This window comes from Abramis brama, assembly GCF_963993115.1.
Source record: "Abramis brama genome assembly, chromosome: 4".
In the NCBI taxonomy this organism is placed as follows: Eukaryota; Metazoa; Chordata; class Actinopteri; order Cypriniformes; family Leuciscidae; genus Abramis; species Abramis brama.
In genome coordinates this window covers 12,787,390-12,800,914 of record NC_139966.1, presented here as the reverse complement: position 1 = coordinate 12,800,914, position 13,525 = coordinate 12,787,390, and positions in this window count along the sequence as shown.

The following is a 13,525-nucleotide window of genomic DNA, read 5'->3' as shown; positions in this document are numbered from 1 at the left end:
GAACTGATCACAGGCTGCGATCCAAATTAGGCGTCTTAGGAGAGGCATAAGTGCGGGGGATTTGAGCGGCCTTTGTTGATGCAATTCACGGTTGCTTCGTTGTCGCAGTGCACTATGATGCTGTTAGTTGACCATTCTTTACCCCACAGGAAAGCTGCTACCACTAAAGGATACAACTTCGAACAGCGCTGAGGATGTTAGTGACTGCGGTGTGTCTAACAGCTGGGCGGGCCATGTAGACGCGAACCAACGGCCTTGGTAATACCCTCCGAAACCAATGGAGGGAGCTGCGTCGGTAAACAGTTGAATATCCTCGGGGAGAGAAACAAGATCATTATAGAAAAAGGACAGGCCATTCCATTGTTTAAGGAAGGTTATCCATAAACTGAGCTCATTGCAACATGAAGTAGTTGGGGAGATTTGGTCCTCTAGCGCGTGAACTGATGATGCGAGGAAGAGGAGATGAGAGATGAAAGGGCGGCCTTGCGGGATGATGCGCATCGCAAAGTTTAAGTGGCTGAGCAGAGATAGTAGCTCTTGATTAGAACAATTTGGATTTTCTAGGAGGGTGGATGTGACCAGAATAATCCTGTCGATTTTTTCCTTGGGCAGTGAGGCCTGGAAGTTAACTGTGTCCAATTTAATGCCCAGAAATTCGATGGATGTGGCTGGACCCATGGTTTTGTCTTGGGCGATTGGAATCCCGAGCTCAGCGAAGACTTTTTGGACTGTGAGAAGATGCGCGGCTGGGATGGTGTCGGGCGTTGAGATGATTAGGAAATCATCTAACAGGTGGATTAAGTAGGGAATCCAACAAATGGCTTCTGATAGCATGTCGAAAATCTTGGGGCTGCAGCCAAAAGTTAAACGGACGACAAAGTAAAAATTTTCTTGCCAACATACGCCAAACAAATACCATGAATCTGGGTGAATGGGCATCACTTTAAAAGCAGAGGTGATGTCGACTTTAGCGAGCCAAGCGCCATAACCCGTGTCTTTAATCAAGGTTATAGCTTGGTCAGTGGTGTGGTAATTGAGAGAAAATTGTTCAAGAAAAATAAGGCTGATAATGCCTGGAAACGGGGAATTGTGTAGGGCTAAGAGATCGATTATTAAGCGTTTTTTGCCTGAAAATTTTCTAGTAGCCAATGGGGCTGATGCGGAAACACTCGAAAGGAGGAATGTTGAAAGGAAATCATAAAGCCTGATTCGATTTCTTTTTTAATCAGGATGTCGACTGTGTCGGGTTCAACGAGAGCGGACTGGAGATTGTCACATATGATACTTTGAGTGGGGAGGCTTTCAACGCCGGGTTTGAAGCTGTGCTCGAGACCAGAAAAAAAATAGTCGGTAAAGTCAGTGTTAGGGTGGTGGGACAATTCAGTAGACAGACAAGAAATATTCACAGGAGTCGACAGGTAATTTTCAATCTTTATTTACGGACCTTTTTATAGGGCATATAGTGTGGGCGTGAGCACCGCCACAATAGCTGCAAATGTGTAAATAATGGCAGCGTTGCTGTGAGCAACATCCTGAGTTGAAGTTATTGCAAACTTAGCTGTTAGTTGCTTAGCTGTTAGTTGTTGAAGTTTTTGATTGCTGGCCGCGGGATGTAACTGGTTGATTTTCCAGCTGGTGATGAATCTGGGCGGGGAGAATTTGAAGGGTTAATCAAGGGACAAGCTGTGGTGGAGTGAGAAACGGACCTGCAAACAGCGCAGGATATGTTACGGCAGCCTAGGAACACTCTATTGTGTAGTTCTGTGTCTAGGGCGCCCCAGTAAGGGCACTGGTTTCACTGGGCTATGTGGACAGCGCATTTTGCTGAGAACAATTTGTGGTATGTATAGAAATGGGTTCCTCCGTACGATAGCGTGAGCTCTGCGATTATCGCGAGATAGTTGTTTAATTCTCGTCTCCTGTGGGGTAGTGCGGCACAAATTATTTCGCTATACCGACTGAAAGCAATAGCAAATTCAGAAAACGATAGAATGCGGGATGAATTCAGAGATTCAGAGGCAGATGTACTTGCCGCGGCAGTCTGTAGCTCGGCGGAGCGGAGAGAAGACTGGGGCCTGGCGGCAGCGACGGAATCTGGGGCGTGGCCCAGGCAAGCTAAAGGCCTGCTGCGGCCTGACGCTCACAGAAAACTGGGCCCTGCGAGAGAGGGAGAAGATGTTTTCTGGGAACGTGAGTTCTGGGCCTTGTAAATACTTGCCTTTTTTGCGGATTTTGAAGGTGGAGTGGATTTTGGAGAAGGGAAAGCTGACTGGAGTGAAACGTACAGGTTGTACAGTTGTGCTTTATTCATTCTCCTGGAAAAATGAACATCAGCGCTGATTAGCGCTTGTCTCAACCCCAATACTGTCCATTTTTCTATTGCAGGAATGGTCGGTTGTGCTGAGGTGTAGGAGGATGCTGGAGATGGTGGTGGAAATCTTTATGGTGGAGGTGAGGGCAAGCCACGGCGCCGCGGGGTACGGGAAGTGGCTCGGATAGGCCGGCGGCCTCGCGGTGTTGCTGGAGGTTCAGTTGCGGTGTCCCGTTGAGCATGGGAGCTTGTTGCACTCCAGCCGGGCTGGGGTTCTGTCTTGTCGTGCTGGTGCTGATGCTCAGGTTTATCTAAAATAGCAAGGCTGGATGTTGTGTTAAACCTCTCTTTGCTAACATCATGGCCGCCAGGCTCTTTATTTTCGTCGAGCTGACTTTTGAAAAAAGTGGAGATGGTAGGAATATTACTCCTAATTAAATCCTCTCTGTTACCCTTCTCCCTTTCAGCTTTGCTGGCTCCGCTGCTCCACCGATTTTTATCCATGTTTTTTTGATGTCCTCAACTCTCTGTTTTTCACACTATCTTTACCGCCTGTCTTGCCCCTATCAACAGTTTTCACGGTAAGCTGACTCGTCATCATCAGACACAGCCGACACAGCCAAAAAACTGATCATGATACTTCTTTTGTGTGCAAATAAATTATTGTTAACACACATACACACAAACACATTCATTAATGAATTTTATTTTAATTTAATAAAAAAAAAAAAAAAAAAAAAGGATGAGGTCTTGGAGGCCCCCTAGAGGTCGGAGGCCCCGGGCACCGGCCCAATCGGCCCGGTGGTAAATCCGGCCTTGACTACGCTGCAGACAGAAAACCATCAAAACCATCTAAAAGTAGTCAGTCAGTTAAAAAACTTCACAATTTCATGACTTAAAGGATTAGTTCACCCAAAAATGAAAAATTTGTCATTACTTACTCACCGAGAAGTTGTTCCAAACCTTTATGAGTTTCTTTCTTCAGCTAAAGTTCAAGTTCACTTTATTTATATAGCACATTTACAACAGCCACTAGGCTGACCAAAGTGCTTTACAGAACAACCAGATAAATAAGAAAATAATACCTGCATAACAACACATAAAACACAAATAAAAGCAACAAAGCTAAGAGCAACCTTAAAACTGGAGTAGCAAAACAGTATCAGACTCAAATATAAAATAGTAAAACAGAAGAAGCAAAACAGTATCAGACTCAAATATAAAATAGTAAAACAGAAGAGGCAAAGCAGTATCAGACTCAAATATAAAACAGAAGTGTTAAAACAGTATCAGACTCAAATATAAAATAGTAAAACCAACCTAAGAATAGAGATCAATATGCTAAAGAAAACAGGTAGGTTTTTAAACACAAAAGAAGATAGAGTGAAGATTGTTAGATAGACAGTTGACAGATTGTTAGACAGACAGTTGACAGTAGCTATTGACTTCCATGGTTGGAAAAATAATAATATGGAAATCAATGGCTACCGTGAACTGTCTGGTTTACAACATTCTTCACTCTTCTATCTTCTTTAGTGTTCAGCAGAAGAAAGAAACTCATACAGGTTTGGAACAACTTGAGAGTGAGTAAATTATGACAGAATTTTCATTTTTGGGTGAACTAATTTGATATTTATTTATTTATTTGATATGGACATAACAACAGCATTGGACAAACTAGATACATTGTTTTTTGTGTTATAGCAAAACTGCTAATTTGCAACACAACCAACAATTTAAGAAGGTAAACAATACACATCATCAATATACCTTCCATACAGCATTACCATGTGTGCAGCTTTGACTTGACTTCAGCCATTGTTTCAGACCTCTGTTAAAGCTGATCATGTCTGTCTGCAGTTTTAAGTCAGTGGGCAGAGAGTTCCATAGTCTCGATCCATTAAAAGAGAAACTGGACTGACCAAAAGATTTAGTAAATCTTGGAAGAACACAGTCCCCACTGACTGAGGCTCTGGTGGAGGGTCTAAGTGAGCCCTGACGCCTAATAATGAGAGCGGAAAACAGCGGCGACACATGACTGTTCAAACATTATAAAACAATTTCAGAGTACTAAAATGTATAAAGTTTTCTAAAGTAAAAAGATTATGTCTATGAATGATGTCACAGTGATGCGATCTCATAGGTTTTCTGTCAAATACCTTGACTGCCTGCTTGTACACTGAAACAGCCGGCTTGAGTGTGGACGGGGAGGTTTGTGACCAGGATGTGACGCAGTAAGACAGATGTGAGAAAATCATTGCATGCATGTATAACAGGGCGGCCTGATGAGACGGATCCCTCCTGATAAAACGTAAACAATTCAAGTTGGATTTGACCTTTTTACAAACACTTTTGACTTGACTTTGAAATTTAAGGTTGTTGTCAAGAATAATTCCAAGATATTTGGTCTCTTTTACTTCTTGAATAATTTCATTGTTTATGCTTGCTTCAAAGGTGCTGTCAGAAGGTCTTGTTTTAATTGAGAAACAGACAGCAACGGTTTTCTTCACGTTTAAGGTTAGGTGAGACGACTAACCATTTAGAGATGTCTACTAGGGCAAGTGTCAACTGCTGCGCTGCCAGAGCTGGGGTTTTAGCAGATCGATGGATGACTGTATCATCTGCATACAGCTGGCAGTTGGCACCTTGGCAGCTATCAGGGAAGTCATTGATGTACATTGTGAACAACAATGGCCCCAGTACTGATCCTTGAGGAACCCCCATGTTGTTAGGGCAAAGAGCTGACGTCACCCCATTAACCTTAACGCACTGTTGCCTTCCCTCCAAATATGATTGTAACCATGCTAGAGAACTAGGTGACATTTTGAAGAGCTGGAGTTTGTTAATAGGGGTTATGCGGAACGCCCAACGTTCGAACCGGAAAACAGGTATAAGCATTTCCGGTTTGCACTTCCGTACGCATCTGCAGCGGTAGGTGATCTCTGAGGTAACTTATTTTTCGCTTTTTTAGAATACAATTCTTATTTCTGTTTTAATTAAAATGTCATGAATGCTTAAGTATCAGAAACATTTTTTTTATAAAAAAATAAAATGCAGTCTTCATTTGATTGTTTTAATCGTCTGTAAGCAAATATAAAAGGTTAAACTACTGATAACATACACGTCTAAACTAACTTACTGATAGTTAGCTAACTCTACATCGGGTGCCATTAACAAAAGCTACATATACTAACTTACATACCTTCATAATCATGAATAAATGAGGAGGCGTAAAACTTAAATCCTTTATCTAACGGAGTACTCGGGGCTCTGGAAGTCCGTTTGGCAATACGATGTACATCTGAAATGGATAGAATGGGTAGCTCCTGTAAACACCGGCTATAAAATGTCGCCATTCCTACGCTGTGTTTACCTCAGTAGATGACGACCGGAAGTAGTTATATCTGTTTTGTAGAACCCGGAAGTATGTTGGGCATAACCCCTATTAGCACACTGTGATCCACAGTATCAAAGGCCTTTTTTAGGTCTAGAAATACAGCACCAACTACTTGCCCTTTGTCTAGAGGCCCTTTGATCTTCTCTAGCAAGTAACAATTAGCTGTTTCAGTGCTGTATTTGCACCTGAAACCAAACTGTTGAGGATGCAGCAGCTGGTTTGACTCAAGATGTTCAATGAGTTGTTCTGCAATTACCTTCTCCAGGATTTTAGACACAACAGGTAGAATTGCAATAGGCCTGTAATTGTTGGGTGTGTCCTTTTCCCCTGACTTGTGGATTGGTGTCAGAGTCTATTAAAAAATGATTAAAAACATTTGCCACTGACTCATTGTTATTAACAAGAGTGCCATCCACTTTGATGGAATCTATCATAATGTGCTTTTTCTTTGCAGGGTTGGTTAAGTAGTTTATGTGTTGCCACAATTTAGTACTACTACCGTTAGCCTCTTCTATCTTTTTAGTAAAATAGTCGGTTTTGGCTTTACGCAGATTACTTATGACTTGATTTCTAAGTGTGGTATAAATTAGATGATCTGTGCCGTTTCTAGATTTCAGAAACTTTTTACGTGCAGTGTCTTTTCATAATATGCCAAATATCGCCATTAAACCATGGGAGGGAATGTTTTTTTGGTTTACTTGTCCATGTTTTAGTAAACTTTTTTATCGTATTACTCAGTGTAGTGACAAAGATATTAGCACTTGGTTCACGTTGGACTCTTTCGTAACATTATCCCAGTTTATTTGGTTCAGTTCTTCTTCAAAGTTATTTTGCTTTTGAAATTCCTATTTTCTGTATTTTTGTTTCTTGGTTATAATAAGTCAATCGTTTTTTACCCAGTTTCCTAACAATTAAGGTCATGTTATGATCCGAGAGCCCAGTAATGAGGTTATAGGTTTTTGTTATTCTTTCAGGCCTATTTGTAAGAATCAGATCAATCAGCGTTCTACTACTTCTAGTGACTCTGGTAGGTTTGTCTATGAGCTGTTTATATTTAAATTTATATACTAGAACTTTTAATTTCATTTTACTACTTTTTTCCAGCCAGTTTATATTGAAGTCGCCCAATATTATGCTTTCAGAGCAATCCATATTTGAAAGAAAACTCTTGAATTCATTGTAAAAGTTCACACTGTGTGAAGGTGGATTGTAAAGAACACGTAAGTTAAATTTCATGGTTGTAGACAGAGTAATTCGTAGTGCAAGGCCCTCCAATTTCACATTAATTGCAACCTCTTCACATTGAAATTGATCTCTGATGTATATTAACACCCCCCCGCCCCTTCCTTGTTCCCGATCTCTTCTAAAGCACTTGTAGCCTAATATATTAATTAGATTTGTTGAAGTACATTGATTTAGCCAGCTTTCAGAAACGCACAAGAAGTCCAAATTTGAGTCAGTTAATAGGTTACGTATTTGGTCTATTTTTGGTAAAATACTTCTAACGTTAAGGCGTCCACCTAGTATTCCTTTGGGGTTCGTTTGCGGATTCCATATGACTTGCGCATGATTTACAGTCTGATTTACTTTAATCCTTTAAGTCATGAAATTGTGAAGGTTTTTAACTGACTGACTACTTTTAGATGTTTTTGATGGTTTTCTGTCTGCAGCGTAGTGTTCAAGTCTGACATACATTAAAGGGATAGTTCACACAAAAATTAAGAATTTGTCATCACTTACTCACCCTGAAGTTGTTCCAAACCTGTATGAGTTTCTTTCTTCTGCTAAAGTTCAAGTTCAAGTTCACTTTATTTATATAGCACATTTACAACAGCCACTAGGCTGACCAAAGTGCTTTACAGAACAACCAGATAAATAAGAAAATAATACCTACATAACAACACAAAAAAAAGCAACAAAGCTAAGAGCAACCTTAAAACCGGAGTGGCAAAACAGTATCAGACTCAAATATAAAATAGTAAAACAGAAGTCTCAAAACAGTATCAGACTCAAATATAAAATAGTAAAACCAACCTAAGAATAGAGATCAATATGCTAAAGAAAACAGGTACGTTTTTAAACACAAAAGAAGATAGAGTGTAGAATGTTTGAAACCAGACAGTTCACGGTAGCCATTGACTTCCATGGTAGGAAAAATAATAAAATGGAAGTCAATGGCTACCGTCAACTATCTGGTTACCACAGGGTCCCCGCGGATCCGTTAAAAGTCTTAAATACAACTTTCATTTTTTATGGCCTAAAAAAGTCTTAAATTGTCTGGAATGTCTTGAATTTTCGAAAGGGAGGTATTCAATTTCATATGGGACAGAGCAAGTGAAATGTCTCCATCTGGTTTTGTGTATTTTTTTTAACCGCAATTTTATAAATGACCAGCGTACCTTTTGGGGGCAGCATTTGTTCTGTGCGGGTGTCATCTGCTAGCCTGGATGCCAGCCGAACTTAGCCCCGGCCACAACATTTTTAGGTTGGGAAGTTCGGTCTGGACTTGATCCGTTGTGGAGCTATTATACCCGAACAAAAGCTGTTCGGACCAATCAAATTGTCAGGGCGGGCTTTATACGATGATGGACAGATGATCAACAGTAACATAATCATCCACGTAACCAAAGAGCGCTTGGGTTGAATTTGTTTACAACAAAGATGACTGCTGCTGGAGAATTGAGATTTCACACTTACAAATAAGTCAGATAGAATAAATGCATATTTGGCGTGCTGTCCAAGGAGAAGTACACCCCCCGTATTCCTGGCTGTGGAAGAACAAGCCAAGAGTGAGTGGAGGGATGCTGAAAACTGTCAAGGAATGTTAGGTGAGTTGACAGAGTGAATAAATATATGCTTCCTCTCATGCTGATAGGGGTAGACATGGTCATTGTTTGATGACAAGTTGATTGGATTGATTATTTGAACGTGCTCCTCCCGAACTTTGTTTATGAAACATCATGTGTAGATTCCGCCATCACGTCTGTTATAGAAGATATCGACAGCGCATTCATTTTAAAAGAGGAACAGAGAACAGCGATCAAGGCATTTGTCGATCGGAAAAATGAATGAAAAACATACGTCACTTACTCCGTTGCTCTGATTGGTTGTAGGTCTATCCAATTGAGATCAGAGGCATTTTCCTTCCTGGTTCGGTTGAAACACGCCCCATAATCACAGCCCAATGGAGCAGTATCAGACTCATATTCTGACTAGAATCTGAGCATGACGACGTCAGGCTAGTCATCTGCATTCTGTAGATCAAGAACTAGAAGGCTACTGGAGGAAGTGTAGTGGTTGCAGAGTGAGAGATACGCAGGTACCCATACACAAAAGAAATATATTTGAAATATATTTTCAGAATATATTTTGGAATATATGCAAATATTTGAAATTGGCCCAATAAATATATTTTAGTTAATATGTAAATATATTTTTTTATTTTTTTGAAAATATATTTTAGTTAAATATGTGAATATATTTATTTGTCAATATATTTACTAACAACATATATGTTCATATATGTTTTAACTTTTGCAAATTGTTTCATTTGAAATATATTTTGAAATTTAAAAAGTTAACAATTTCACAAACAAACAACACATTTTCAATTTATTTTTTAGATAGACCACTTCAGCTGTGGATGTGGGCATGGGAGAGCAGTGCTCTAACACTTCCCCCACCCACATTTTTCCTACTGGTCGGGGATCGAACCGGCAACCCTTCGGTTACAAGCCCGAAGCCTGAAGCCCTAACCAGTAGGCCATGTTTGCCCCTTTACTGACTTTATTGGCCTAAAATGACAATTTTATGTAGGAAATAACACACAGAATGCAGAGTTTTTTTCCCCTATTTTTACATAATTGAATACAGTTATTTAATAGTGTGTGTATGCAGTGTTAGACACTGAGTTCTATCTATTGTTTAAGTGCACTTCACTGTTGGAGTGTCACTGTTATACTTGCATCATAAATACTGTGCATATTTTCAATATTTAAATGACTTAAGGAAAGATGTCAACAATAAATCTAATAATTGCACTTAGTGTTAGGTACGTGCCACCTAATATGGCCTAATAGTCCTAGGAAAGCAACTATCTGTCATTTTACATTGCAGTCATTTAAATGTAAGTACAGTATTTATTATAGCTGTGTGTCAATACAGTAGTGAAATATGGTAGCCTACTGTTGTGTATAGGGGAAAAGGTAGAGGAATTACTATGATCAAAATACATGTTTGACCCTTCTTTAGCAAGCTAAACATTTTATGACCATATATTTTGTCATATATTTTACATTAAATGTAAATATATTTCACACTTAACATAATATATTTTTGTTATATTTCAGAATATATTTCAAAATGATAAATATAAGTGAACAACAATGCAAATATATTTCAATGTATTTGGAATATATGCCACATATATTTTTGACACTTTAAAATATATTTCAATATTTTTTTTTTCTGTATGGGTAGCCTATGCGAGCGGTAGAATGAGCGGGAGAAAGAGTTGGTAAGCCAGTTAGCGAAGCGCTTAGTGACATTATGGGCAAATGTCTGTTTAACGACAAGTGGTTGGAGGATGATAAATATAAGGGTTGGTTGAAGAAAACTGGCAACATGAAGGAGGCCTGATGTGATCTCTGCAAAAAAAATTATACAGTTGGTGACAATGGGTCAAACAGCCCTAGATTTCCACGCGAAAAGCGAGAAACACAAGTGCTACATTGCGGATCAGTCGGGTAGTTTACCTATTCAAATGTTTACAACACCATCACCCAGTGCTCAGCCAAGTACACCTGCTACTAGTAGGCCTATTGCGTCTACCTTTGCCTTCAGTACGTTCTCTAACACAGCCACGTTAAACGTCAAACGATGACATTCACACCGTCTTCCAGGCGATGTTCCTGGACTCCGAGTGTGTGAGCGCGTTTAGTTGTGGCAGAAACAAGACGGCGTATCTTGCGTGATTTGGCATTGCTCCATATGTGAAAAAGGAGCTTGTGGCACGGATAAACCAGGGAAACTTTGTCATCATGTTTGACGAAAGCATGAACAGAGCAACAAAGAGTAAACAGTTGGACCTGCATGTCAGACACTGGGTAACTGACCAGACTGGCACTCATCACGTTCAATCCCGTTATCTTGGGTCCCAATTCATGGGCCATTCTACAGCAGAGGTTTTGTTGGAACATTTTAAGGTAAGCCATTCACCTACTAGCCTTTTACTAACCAAAATGACCTCTGCGTAGACATACAGTGTTTTTATATAATTTTCATGCTCTTTGCTACTGAATGTTTGTCTTGAATTCATTCTTAGTGTAGAAAAAAAAAATCCCACTGTAATCAAGCATTTTCCTTGCAGTGAATTTGTGATGATGGGTAAGTGTGACATCTAGTGGATGAAGGGAAAATTACACTTATGCTTACCCTATGCTGCAAATAAGTAAAATGGTTTGTTAATAACAATTATACTTCAATTTTTGGAATCTCAAGTCATTTTGACACAAAAGCATATCACATAGGCTAATATGCCTTGCCCATAATCTATCTTAAGATAGCAATTCTCCTGTACTAACATACTGTAATATATTGTTCAGAGCATGTGAGCGGAGTGGAGCGGGAGCGGGAGCGGGCGAATCTTGGACAGAGCGCAGAGCGGCATTTTTAAAAGGACGGAGCGTCGCCCTATTTCCCGCTCCAGTTTCGCTCGAGAATCCATCTGTCTTGCACAGTCATCAACAGACTATTTTCAGTCAAAACTCAGCTCAATAATGGAGTTCAAAAAGTACTTCAAAAAGGAAAATGAGATGTCATACAGGTGCACTATTAATATAAAACTAACTAACAATGATAATGGTACAAGAAAACTAATGTGGAGACATCGTTTCAGTCAGTAAAGATTAATTTTGGAATCTAAAAAGACACATCTCTCGAAACGGTTAGCAAATTGAATACGGTAACTTATAACAAAGTGTAAATTAAATATAGCGTAATATTCAAACAAATTTGTTTTGTCATTCAAGTAGGCCTAATGGTTAGTTTTGTTTAATTTGTGTCGTCCGTAATAATTTTTATATTATTAGGCCCATTTATTCGTTTAATTTTACAGGACTTTTTGTGTAGGCTATATTCCTTTTCTTAAAGGCCTAATTTGTAATTTGAAATAAAACATTTCTATTTGAAAAATTTTGTTGTTTCTCATTAGTTCTTAAGGAGGTAAGGCTGTGGTCTAAGCTACAAGTGATATACATGTAGATTTTTTTCCTTTTTTGGAGCGAGCAGGGGGCGATTTGAGTGGAGCGCGAAGCAAACTGCGTTGAGCGCTGAGCGATAATGAGCGGAGTGGCCTGATGTAGCTTTGAGCGGGGGAGCAGAGGGGTGGAGGGGTGAACAGTTCCGTGAGCGATGAGCTGAGATTCTCACCGCTCCACTCCGCTCATATGCTCTGATATTGTTATAAACCGTATCTGAGTGAACACATAAATGAACTATCCCTTTAACCTCTTCCACTCTAGGGCATATTTTGGAATTCCGCCTGAATTTAACACACCCAAGTTTAAATATTCACCCTAGACACATACAGTGTAGGACATTTAAAAAGCTAGTGTCATTGTACAGAAAACCCTTCAAATTTACTAAATCAGATTTCAAAACTTCATAAATAGCATTGTATGCTTTTAAAATATTAAGATAAACATAAAAAAAATAGGCCTTTTTTTTTTTAATCCTGTCTTTGAAAATCTGTGATTCAGGTACTGTTTGCTCTGGGGACCTGCTGATTATATTGTTTGACAACACTAGGTGGCAGTATACACCAGAATTTTTTTTTCTCTATCACATTCTGAGCAAGAGTTATTCAAATATAACCGAAGGGAGGCAAAGTGTCATTTTTAGTGCATATATGTGTCCTTTGGATTTTTCTAATACTCAAATGCAAAAAAATCCTACTTTTAATACATACTAAAGCACTTTACTTAATTATCGATTGATTTTCTTCATTTTCATTCAGGTTTAATCTTTGTATCTGAGAAACACAAAATGGCATAAAGGAATGAGACTAAGTAACATTGTTTGTGTTTTGTGAATAAAAGCACAACAAATTGATTCTCCTTTCAGGAGACACTAATCACTTAAAAAACAGTCTTGTAGATTATATGTGGTCTAAAACAGACCACTTGTACAAATTGAAACATAAATAAAAATGAGAAATTATAGAAATATGAAAGTAGCATATAAGTAACAATAAATATGCAAAACTGCAGATTGTGAAATACTGCAACATGAAGTTAACATTAACAAAACATTATAAAAAGCTATAAAAACATTTATGAAACTCATTCAAAATAACTAATTAAATAACTCATTACATAACACAAACTAAAGTTGTTGTACATCAATATGCCTCCATCATCCATGTCCATCAGACCCGTGTTAGCACCAGACAGTTTTGTGTTTTTTTACAAAGGGGCTCAATATAGCTCTCAATATAGCAGTGCTCATTTCTGAAGTGTGTGTCCCTCAGTATGCCACCTCCTGAAGCAGTTTCGTTCTGGCACAGAGCACAAAGGCACCTGACATTTTGTGCAGTACATAGGCGTTTTTACCCGTTTTCCAGCCAGGATGCACAAGGCACATCTTCTTCTCTCAGCTGTTCCGTCTACTCCAAAAAATTCTGGAAAGCATTTCTCATCTTCCACATTTCCAGAGGTGGCAGCATTTGCCAGCTCACACACAAGTGCCTCTCTGAAAGCCTTTTGGCTGAGTGGGGTCTTGCCCTGTTCTTTTGCCAGCTGTTGGTGGAAAATAAAACT